This window comes from Phalaenopsis equestris, unplaced genomic scaffold (genome assembly GCF_001263595.1).
Source record: "Phalaenopsis equestris unplaced genomic scaffold, ASM126359v1 Scaffold000002, whole genome shotgun sequence".
In the NCBI taxonomy this organism is placed as follows: domain Eukaryota; kingdom Viridiplantae; phylum Streptophyta; class Magnoliopsida; order Asparagales; family Orchidaceae; genus Phalaenopsis; species Phalaenopsis equestris.
The window spans coordinates 24985990-24995308 of record NW_018164444.1 but is presented as its reverse complement, the minus strand read 5'-3'; the positions used below and the strand labels follow the sequence as shown (position 1 = coordinate 24995308).

The 9319-nt window shown below is 37.9% G+C and overlaps 1 protein-coding gene across 4 annotated transcripts in view; it reads right to left on the bottom strand.

The window, feature by feature from the left end:
- LOC110022214 (calcineurin B-like protein 7) overlaps nt 1-8956 on the bottom strand; it is a 51638-nt gene extending 42682 nt beyond the window's left edge. For 3 of the 4 annotated variants that reach the window (XM_020721068.1, XM_020721044.1, XM_020721053.1), the window contains exon 1: nt 8876-8956. The gene's annotated coding sequence lies outside the window, so the exon portion shown is untranslated. The remainder of the gene's footprint in view (nt 1-8875) is intronic. The other variant, XM_020721061.1, reaches the window with a different exon arrangement.
- Between the last annotated feature and the right edge of the window lie 363 nt (nt 8957-9319).

The window sequence follows — 9319 nt, the reverse complement described above, 5'->3', positions numbered from 1 at the left end:
ATATATATATATATATATATATCTCTTTTATGAGCAATATTTTTAAAAAACTTAATTGACTACAAGACTATAAAGATTTATAAGCAATTATAAGTATTAATTAAGAAAATAAAATAAAAATTATTAAATTAGATTCAAATGATGTTTTAATATAAACAATAATTTTTAAATCTTGCCCCAATCTTTAACATTTTATTGCTACCTGATTAGGGCTGTCAAAACAACTCTTTGTTCGTGAACGGCTCGCCGCGTCGTCGCGTTGCGCCTCCAACCCCACCGACACGCCCACACAACTCAATACCCCTATTCTCAACTTTTTCTTTGACCTTTTTATTTGCTTATACACCCACTTCACGTCAATTGACTTCTACTCTTTTGGAAGTGCAACTAGCTCCCAAGCATGGTTCTTCTCAATCACCTTTATTTCTTCATCCATGGCATCCTTCCACTTTTATACTTTGCACGACTTCTTGAAACTTTATAGTCTCGAAATTAGAAAAAGGAAAAAGAGAGTAAGATTATCTTAATTATGGTTTTCTCATAAATTTCCTATAAACTTCTGAAGTGTGGTACACTTTTGCTTGAACATGTACTTGAAGATGGTGAAGATGATGAGTGCTTTTGAGTACATGCAGTTGGTGGTGTAGCAAGCTCCGCTCTTTTTTGCATCATCATTGGGTGCTCCACTTCTTCATTCTCAATGTATGAAATGAAGTTGTAGTCCTCATCATGTGGGTCCCAAACCCATTTCTCTTCTTCATCAAATACAACATCATTATTTTCCCATTATTTAGATTGTACAACTTGTAGTCTTTCGAGTTGGAACCATAACAGATGAAAATAAATTTCTCACTTTTATCATCTAGCTTACATTATTACTCATCGGATACGATGCACATAGACTATGCTTTTTCAAATACTCTTAAATGGGGGATACCGGGCTTCCTTCCACTCCACGCTTCTTGCAGTGTCATACCCCATGCCCTTCTTATTGGAGATCGATTGGACAAGTAAACCGCACATGCAACAACTTCAGCCCAAACACCTTAGACATCCTCTAACTCTTAAGCATAATGCAACCCATATTAAGAATAGTTTGATTCTTTATTTTTGCTATACCATTTTGTTGAGGGGATCTTGAGGCAATCAACGTTTGACGTATTCTATTGGCTTCACAACATTTTTGAAACTCCTTTAGAGTGAACACGCCTCCTCCATCAGATCTCATGACCTCAATTTTGCTTTCTTTCTCGACCAAAGCTTTGAACTCTTGAATACTTCAAAGATCACTGACTTTCGCTTCAAAAAATATACCAATTTTTTTTGTTGAAATATCATATATAAAAAGAAGAAAATAATTATTTTTATCAAGAGAAATTAACTTAATTGGACCACACACATCTGTATGTATGAGCTCATGTGGTTATTGTACTCTCAAATTTGACTTCTTTGAAAAGTTCTTCCTGAATTGCTTCCTGAGCAAGAAGCCTTCACATATTTGGTTGGCCTGATTGATGCATAGCAGGCCTCTCACCATTTTCTTCTTTCATAATAGCTCAAATGCTCCAAAATTAAAATGCTCACACTGAAGAAGTCATAGTCAAGATGGATCTTTGCAGTAGGGCTTTGAGACACTTGACAATATCATTTTGAATATTGAGGCAAAAACATTCTATTTCTTAAAATTGGTATCTTTGCAATTAAGTTGTTCATATTGTCTATATAGAAAGTTTATTGTCTTTCAAATGAATATCATAACCTTTTTCTGAGAGCCAACAAAGACTTAAGATATTATTCTTCATATTCGACACATAATAAATGTTTGAAATAAATTGATACTTTATATTCTTCAACCAAATAAGGATATTACATTTGCCTTTCATCGTTATCTTGGACTCATCTCCTAAGGACACATTGCCACTCGCCAACTCACCAAGCTCCACAAACATGTCATTTCTTTCACACATATACTTGCTTTCTTTGTTATCCGAATACCATGTGTTATCTTGTCCTTTTTCATTCTTATTATATGTCTGTAGCATTCATCTTGTTGACTTCTCTCTTTTATATAATTTGTCTTCTCTTCAACTTTATTATTGTTGGGAATTCTACATTCTGTAGCATAGTGACCAAACTTTTGACAGTTACAACACATCACTTGGGACTTGTATCTTGATCTTCATTTTCTTCTTCCACGCCCACTTGTTGTTCTTCCTCTTTGTTCAAAATTGATATTATTTTTGTCATTGTTGGAACTCCAATCTCGTCCGCATTCATGACCACGGCCTTGTCCTCGAACCCGGCCTTCTCCTAGACCCGACCTTCTCCTCGACCACGACCTTTTCTTTGTTGACTTTAGTCATAATCAATGCTCTCTTCCTTCGTTAAATTAAGCTGCATCTTCAGGAGTTATTCCGTGATCCCTTCTTTTTTTTTCTTCACAGGCTTGTGAAAAACCCAAGGGCTGCTCAAGTATTATAGTCGTCAAGAATTTGGTCTCTTAAACAATGGCAACAGAATAATCCAATAGTGGATCTAAAAATCAAAGAATTTTCTCCATAATTGTTACATCTTCTAGCTTTTCCTCAGTTCTTTTTAGTTGATTAGAAACTAAGTATGAGTTCGACTTCTTTCATATGTAAGGCTTCAAACTTACCTCTTAATATTCCAAGACGCACCTTATTGACTTGCCCCACTCCATTACAAGAGGTCTAAAGCTTCTCCAATGCCTCCTTAGCTCCGCATCAGAAATCTTCTCAACAGCGTCATCATCTAATCATTGTTAGATTAGATAGATAGACTTCTTATCTCTCTGCCTCATAAGCGCTGAATCAGCGCTCGAGTGCAGGCGTTAAATGTGCCCCGAAAAGGGGCGCTTCCATCCCGCGGGCCAGACGACCGCCGAAGCTTCGCAGAAAAATGGTGGGACATGATTGCGATCCCGCGCGGAGGGAGGCGGATCATGAACTCTCAAAATCCAGGGAGCTGCTTCGCTAGTCCGCCTCACCTATTTTCGTTTGGGTAGAGTTTTTTTGAATTCTTCTTGTCTTCCACTCTCTTCCTTTATATAGAAGTTTCCTCCATCCAACAAAAGTATATAAATAGTTTTTTCCTGTGTGTAGGAGGCAGTTTTTGGTTGTATTTATTGTCAGATTCCTATGTGGAGTTCTTTCCGCAATTGTGGGCTATATCCAAGGAGGTGGTGGTGCTCTGATTATATCCTCTCTGAGATGGTGATTGTATCGTTCCCTTCTAACTTCCCCAAACCTTCTTTTCCCCACTTCTCAACCACCGAACTCTCCCTCCGTCACCAACACCCTGTCATCCCCTTTCAGGTTATTACTCTCGTCCAACCTTCCAACCTCCTTCCAAACTCCTCTCAGACACCCCACTGCCCGCTGTCGACCACCTACAACCCTCCCTACTTGCTAACCCTATAGTTCCACACCTTCCCTTTGCTACCACCCACCTTCAGTGGTTGTCATCATCCCTTCCAATCATCTCTATCCCTCTAGCTGACATTCATCACTTATTCGGATACATTTAGGAGTGTTTGCTTATGTCATCTATGTCCTGCATTGTTGTATTGTGTTGTAACTCTTATTTTTCTGTTAATAAAAGTTTGTTTTTATGTTTTCACCATTTTTCCTACTAGTTCTGGTATCATTTGGTATCAGAGCTAGTCCAACCCTAATCCTATCCTAGGGTTTGTAGCATCCGCCACACCAAGCTACATCCACCCATTTCTTTCCTTCCAATCCTCAACCCTAATCATGCCACTACATAGAGAAACATCAGGCTCTACTCAGAAAGAGATCCAATAAGAAATTCGTCATCTGCAATGAAGAATAGCCGAGTTGGATTTTGGGAACTAGGAAAAGATTACCTTCGATCATTGATCGAGATAGTCAAAGAGAATACAAGGACGAGAGATGAATTCGTTCCATAGGGAAGATCACGATGAAGAGGAATATCGACCACGTCGTTTTGGTATACAATATCAAAGGAGCCTGAGAGAAGAGGTACCTTATTGGAGGTCAGTGGGACTTTGGCATCAAGATGGACCTCCCCGAATTTGAGGGAGGTACGGATCCCGATGATTTTATTGACTGGCTGCAATCATTTGAGCGAATTTTTTGATATAAAGATGTACTAGAGGACAAACGAGTCAAGCTAGTTGTCATTAAACTAAAGAAGAATGCCTCCTTACAGTGGGAAAATCTACAGAGACAAAGGAGAAAAGAAAGCTGTGAGAAGATAACTAAGTGGGAGAAGATGAAGAAGACAATACAGAAAAAGTAACTCCCACCCCACTATCGTTAGGATATGTTTCTGAAACTCCACCACTTACAATAGGAGAACCTTTCAGTGGAGGAATTCATAGCCCAATTCGATCACTTGCACCTAAAGTGCGAAATGATAGAGCTGGAAGAGCATACATTAGTGTGATATCTTGGGGGACTGAAGTCTGTCATTAGCAATGTGGTGCAACTGCAACCTTACTGGATGTTGGGAGATGTTCAAACATTAGTCTTAAAAGTGGAAAGGCAACAATTATCCTTCAAGCAGCAACCTTCAGACAGGTATTCAGCTATAGTTACCAACAACCGACAAAAGTAACCCAGAAGACACAAGCAAGCCCAGACAAGGGAATGACACTACACAAAAGTAACCCAGAAGACACAAGCAAGCCCAGAAAAGGGAATGACACTACGGATCAAAGCGAGAAGAAACAGAAGAAGGGTAACTCCTCCAACACGGTACCAGCTAGGAAGTGCTACTGATGCCACGACCCAGCCACATAGCCTCCAGCTGCTCCATGAGCAGGGTATTCACACTCACAGATCAAGGCACCATAGAAGAGATAAAGGACAAGAAGAAAGTTGAGGAACAGGATGAGGTGTATCAACTCCCACCAAACGAAGAAGCACCATGATTCGATGGATTCTGCAGATTGAGGACACGAAGGATTTGCAGTGGCTTTACCACAACATATTCTGCACTCGCTGCACAGTGAACGAAAATGTATGCAGTGTAATCATTGATGACGGAAGCAGCAAGAACGTGACATCGATACAAATGGCAAAGAGATTGAGACTTGTGACTCAAAAGGCATTCTCAACCATATTTACTTACGTGACTGAAGGAGAATCGGTTCAAGATCGACTGAAGATGCTTGGTAGAGTTTTCAATTGGAGGCCAACTATAGGACCAAGTGTAGTGTGACGTGGTTCTCATGGATTTTTGTCATCTTTTATTGGGATGGCCATGACAGTTTGACTGAAGTACTCAGCACGACGGATATAGAAACACATATTTTTTTACCAAGAACGGCAAGCGCATCACCGTCCTTTCTTCAACGGAGCCTTGGGTCACAGGATCCCTTATCAATAGAGTAGTTTCAGTGGAACTAGATTTAGTGGTGACACAGAATGAGTGGACCGGGATACTGACTCCTAACATGGGTAAAATATGAAGAATAAGATTTCAAGACCTTACAGTCGATGTCGTATCGCCAACTCCACCACAACCGGGAGGGCTCAGGCCACTCTCATGGCACACAAACTGAACCACCTGCTTTAGGAAAATTTAGTAGTATGTGTGGGGCACATAGCCCTAAAAGATAAGATTAAGGTGGATGTTTGCTTGTTCATGAGAGAAGACCCTCAGGTACCATGAGAGATAGTGCAGTCATCAGTGAGATCTAGGGGTGACTGACGACGAAACGGAAGCTTCGACCTATGAAGTCAAAGCTCCCCCAACTACGAGAGACTGACATAAGAGCTAAACAAGCCGTCTACTGCGGGTGCTGAATGTGACCCGAAATGGGGTGCTTCCATCCCGCGAGCTAGACAACCCGCGAAGCTTCACAGGAACAATTGACGGAACAAGATCATAATCCCACGTAATGGAGGGAGGCAAATTGCAAACTCTCGTGATCCAAGGAGTCGCTTCGCTAGTCTGCCTCACCTATATTTGTTTGAGTAGGGTTTTTATAGATTCTTCTTGCTTTCCCACTCTCTGCCTTTATGTAGAAGTTTCCTCCGTCCAATGACCGTTTATAAATTTTTGTCCCCTATATGTAGGAGGCAGTTTTGGTTGTGTTTGTTCTTAGATTCCTATGTGGAGTTCTTTCCTTCTTGTGGGTTGTATCCGAGGAGGTGGTAGTACTTCGGTTGTATCCGAGGAGGTGGTAGTACTCCGGTTGTATCCTCTCCGACGTAATGATTGTATTATTCCCTTTTACCTTACCTAAACCTTCTCGTTCCCACTTCTCATCCACTGAACTCTCCTCTGTCACCAACAAACACCTTGTCATCTTCTTTTCTACACGTTATTATTGTTGTCCAACCTTCTGGCCACTTTCCAAACTCCTTCAAGCCACTCCACTGCCCGTTACCGACCCACCTATCCCCTGCTTGTTTTCTACACCTTCCCTTCACTGCCACCCGCCTCCCGTGGCTGTCGTCATCCTTTCCAATCATCCCTATCCCTCTAATCGACCTCTACCATCCATTGGGATACATTTAGAAGAGTTTTCTTGTGTTGTTTATGTTCTGTATTGTTGCCTTGTATTGTAACCCCTAATTCATTATCAATATTTTTTTTTTACGTTTCCATTATTTTTTCTACTAGTTCTGGCATCATCTAATTTCTTAAACAATCATTTTGAGTTTGGAATAGATTGACTCATCTTGTCGCTCGATGTAGCATTTCTCTACCATCTCACATACATCTTGCTCTCCAAGAAGAACCTTCATCTTGACGCTCTAATTGTTATAGTTGCTATTGTAGAGAGAAGGAACTTGAAAGGATATCATACCATTGTGCGATCGTCATCTCACTAGAAAGAACTTTATTATGGTTTTGATGCCACTTTATTGAAAATAAAATTAAAACATTTAGGATAGGAGGAATGCTAAGAAAGAAGAGGAACACAGCTTGAAGGGGTCACTTTTATTTCACTCTTCTTTCTTCTTGATACAAACTTAAATACATCACACCTATTTATATTAGTGACACTGCCATTAGAATAGTGCCAGCATATTTCAATCATATGTCTACTATTGACTCTCTAGAATACTCTTCTATATAATTCATTAGTTACATATCCTAAATTTTTCTAGACACTCTTTTGAAAATATTTCTAGAATCCTCTAAAACTTTCTTTTAGAATGAGTTTCTAGAACTTTTCGATGATTGTTCTAGATTATGGGCTCAATTAAAACCCAATTTCATATGAGATAAAATCAAGTTTAATTGTCAACACACTCTCTATACACTTTAACTTTCTTCAAGTCTTTTTTTTTGTGAAACTTTTTTTCCTAATGTTATCAAGCCTGATTTTCGCCCAAAATAAAAAAAGCAAAAGGCACTCAATAACTTTGTCGAAGGTCACAATAAGATTGTCACGATGTTTGGAAGGAGAACAAAGAGCCCCCCCTAAAAGTCTAGGGATCAAAAGCCTCATAAATTTATGATAATTTTATTAAGGGTATTTTGAGTACTTTAGTGTACTTTTTGGATGACAGAGATAGAAGAGGCATCATCTTATGTATCTATGAGAAATTGTTGATATGATTCTCCACAATCAGACTGAAACCAGTAGTGGCATTTTTTAATTCAGTGAACCTAAACAAAATTCATGAGCTTTTTTTTTTTTTTTGCACTAATCTTCATTTTCTATGTTTTTGTTTTTGTTTTTGTTTTTGTTTTTTTTTTATTTTTTATTTTTTGCTCTAAATGTTTGCATTGTTTACGTGTATTTCCCAAAAATCAAGTCACAAAATGAAGAGAATAAAGGCAAGCTGGGTCCCCCGGTCAAATAACTTAGTGGAGTAAACCCAAGCCAGTGGGGAATCGTGCCTCAAATGCTCCCATGTTGGAATCTCCCATGATCATGAAGATCACATGGGCCGCAAAGTGCTATATTTTGGCAGCAAAAGATTCCATGAAATTCTGCATAAAAGATGTTATTTACTCAAGAAAATTATCAGCATTTGCGCTTCATATCTTGATTCTTTTGTTTTCTGTTTCTATTTCATGCCAGATTATCATATGTTTTCAAGTGTGTTCTTAATCATAATATTTGAGTTTATATTTACACATCTTAGAAAAAAAAAAGCACTGCGCAAGTTATTTTCCAATTTGTTAGACAAAAAGCCAATTATGTCGCTAAAAGGAAATATGAATTGTTCAATGAATATATATATATATATACAAGCCAAAACATAATAAAGTCTTCTTTAATGTACCTATGATTCTGAAATTAACAGAAATAACCTTCTACAGATCAGCTAATCAAACTGTTCGTAACAACCAAAACCTGCTTTAAAGTTCACACACTTCTGTTTAATATTAGAGACGTGTATAATTTTTCTACTCAGCAGAAGAAAGATGCAATTCATCAACTCTAACCAAATAGAGTGGATTAATTAAATAAAATTAGCTAACATGTGCCAACTAATTTAATCTCAAATCATGAGAAATCCTAAGCTAATCTACAAAAAATTAAGTAAGAAATGAAACATGCTAGTGAAAATTGAGGCAAAATCACCATTGACTTCGGTCCAAGACTGCAAACCACATTGGATAAAGCCATAGAAATCAAGAAAAATCAAGAACAAATCCAGATTAAAAAATGTAAGTGTTTAACAGCGAAATTAAAAGAAGACGAAAAAGAAAAGAATTAGAAGAGATCTCAGTTAAACCAAAGCGCATTGCAGAAATAAATTAAGAAAAAAAAAACTAAAAAACTGCTGCACTTTTGCGAAAAGGAGAACAATCATATCTGAAAAAAGTAAAAATATAGAATCCAAAGGGCAGAATAAAGGCATTCGCGAAGAATCCTCCATTGTGAAGAACGGAAACCTACCTTTGAGCTCTGTGTTCCCCAGCTCTTATTCCCCGGCTCTTTGATTTTAAGAATCCCGTGACGCACCGTGAGATACTCTTAAAAGCCTACCTCCTCCTTGAAGCGGTTGCAGATTTATATAAAGAAATATTTACATCCATAGCACCCAATTTATATGTATTTGCAGATCTACCACTCAATTCCAATGGATTTATCTGATAATTGTAGGGTTACTGTAAAGAAAATAATGATTTAAAAATTGTAAGAGTTTTGCTACTTAATTCTATGGATATCTGAAGAAACTGCAGGGTTAATGTTAAGAAAATAAATATTTAAAAATTGTAATAGTTGTTATATACATACATTAAGTGTCCGTAATTTTTATAAAAGTGCTTGATGTAATAAAAAAATTTATTTTTTGTGAAGTTAACATGCTTATTATAAATATTAATTTTTTAAAAAAAA